The sequence below is a fragment of the Mustela nigripes genome, chromosome 2 (assembly GCF_022355385.1).
Source record: "Mustela nigripes isolate SB6536 chromosome 2, MUSNIG.SB6536, whole genome shotgun sequence".
In the NCBI taxonomy this organism is placed as follows: domain Eukaryota; kingdom Metazoa; phylum Chordata; class Mammalia; order Carnivora; family Mustelidae; genus Mustela; species Mustela nigripes.
Window position 1 is genome coordinate 205290836 of NC_081558.1, and position 2504 is coordinate 205293339.

The 2504-nt window shown below is 39.8% G+C and overlaps 1 pseudogene; it reads right to left on the bottom strand.

Moving 5' to 3' along the window:
• Positions 1-1747: 1747 nt before the first annotated feature.
• LOC132010640 (keratin-associated protein 13-1-like) lies at positions 1748-2295 on the bottom strand (annotated as a pseudogene).
• Positions 2296-2504: the final 209 nt, after the last annotated feature.

The following is a 2504-nucleotide window of genomic DNA, read 5'->3' on the forward strand; positions in this document are numbered from 1 at the left end:
TAAATAAATAAATAAATAAATCTAAAAAAAAAAAGACTTCAGTTCTGTACAATGTGTTCAAGGAAACAGGAGTAGATAGCATTGGTGGAGTGCAAGTTGGTGGAGTAAATGCATGTAGGAAGTGGCGGGAGAGGGACTAGGACAGGGCAAAGGTGATGGCAAACGGTCTTTAATATTACACAGGGTCTTTGTTGGGAAAGCGGGTTGTTCCAGCTTTTAAATGAATGTATCACATAGGAAAACATTAGCTATAAGTAACTGAAGTTGTTTTTCAAAATGTTTAGGTAATAAGAGAAGTTTATTGGCTCATATTTACTAAAGTACAGAAATGAGACTCTGTTCCTTGCATTTCTCTTGGCTTTGCTGTTTTTCATTAATGGCTTATTTTTAGGCCACATACAATATGGGTATAGCATTCCACACATGATATAAGAAAGTCCAGAAGAAGAGATGGTTACTCCAGAAAAACTCCACAAGAACTTTACCAGAAGTGCCTGTTCATGCCATTCCTTGTTTCTCATTGGCTTAAGACAGATGACATGCTCCATCCTGAACCAACCACTTTCAGGGAAGATTGGGGTGTCCCTTGAACTAGCCAGAATCCATCTTGAATGCAGGAGCATGGTCACTTTACTTTATAGAACCATGTGTAGATAAGGAGAGGTACACAAACAAAACCCAGTTCTTCTGGAAAGAACAGAGAGAAACACCTTGTGAGGGCAATGAACAATTAGTACCTATATTCACTTACATATTTTTCTTCCCGCTTACGTATTTTCGAATGTAGATGACTCTGTTCCCCAAAACAAGAGTTTAGTAGACCATATAGTTCTCACATCCAGATCTAACTCCAGGATATCAAGAGGTAAAGTCTTCATTCTCAGGTAATATCATCTATTTATGATAGTGCGATGTTTCCAGAAGTTCCCAGGTGACTTCTTTGAAAACAATGACCAGATTGAGGAAGGAAAGAGTTAAGCACCAAGATGAGAAATAAGTTAGAAATGGAAATAATTTTATTATAATCAAATGCATAAATGTTTAATTTCATCCATATTTAGGATATTTGCTCCATCATACCAGATACTGCTGTTAGTTAATATTGAGATCTCAAAATTCCATTACCACTTGTATAAGTCTACAAAAGGGCCTCATGAAAATCATTTTGACATTTCCTCATCTAAAGCATCCAGAATAGTACACTTGAAGCATCACTGCCATCTGAAGCTTTTCTTCCTGGATTAGACTCAGTAGTAATTTAACCAAATAAGATGCCTAGTAAGACTGAAATGATTACACACAGAAGCATTTAGAATGACCCCCTGCTCTGAGCTGTGATTCCACTTGCCAAAAGTTCTAGGGAACTAATTCTGTGTTGTCAGAGAGTTCTGTGTACCAGGGAGCCTAATTCTTAAATATTTCTTTTTAGAAAAAGAACGGTAGGTTTGAAATTCCCAATGAATAGCTTTTTCTTTAAATTAACATTAACCTGTGATCTAATATCAAATTACATGAGTTTATTTAAAAGAAAAGAAAAAAAGACCTATTGGTTCAGTTTTAACTAAAGAAGAAGGAAAATAGGAGAAAAGAGATGGAAAACAAGATGGGTATTCTAGGAGATAAAAAAATTTCATATTAATAGATTTTTTAAATTTATTTATACTTTTCTAGGTAGTATGATATAGACTCTAGCCAGATGACAGCTGAGATTGACTTTGAGGGACTGTAAAGTCAGGGTCTAGAATCCTTAACAAGTTGATTGGTGGGAGAAGCCAGATCTGCAGATTAGTTGGCAACAAGAAGTTTGGCAGTTCCTAAAAGCCAAGTAGGTTGGGCTGCAGAATCTGGATTCGAAGCCCAGGAAAAGGAAGCCATAGACTCCATAACCCAGGGATCTGAAGCCATGTGATCCACAACCCAGGGAGTAGGAGCTTCTAGGTCCATAGCCCAGGCAGTAACTTCTGCTGGATCCACAGCCTGGAGACCCAGGGTAAGCTGACTGGCAAGGATCACAGGGTATTGAGGTCCTCTGGTGGTAGGAAATTGTCTGGAAGGGGCTGGACACCATGTAGGACATCTGGAAACTGGTAGGATCACAGTAGGTCTCCTGACAGCCACCGGACAGGGAGGGGCCCAGCTGGCAGGTGCTGAGAGAGCAGATGTCAGTGGGTAGACAAGGTTGTTGGGACAGAAAGAGCCACAGGAGCTTGGGTAGCTCAGGTAACCCCCAAGGGAGTGGGAGTAGAAGGTTGCAGAGCAGCAGCTGTAGGACATTTTGGCAGGAGATGTGAGTTCAGCTGACTGACAGTGAAGAGATGCTCTGATATCCCCCCTTTCTCCCAGGCATATGTGTGTGTGTGTGTGTATGTGTGTGTGTGTATCTCCTCACTGTACTAGATGTGATTCAGACCCTTACCATTCTTGTACATGTCTTGTCATGAAAATAACTAATTCACCTAGGCCATAATTATAACTGAACACATTCATGTGTTCTTAACTGCAGT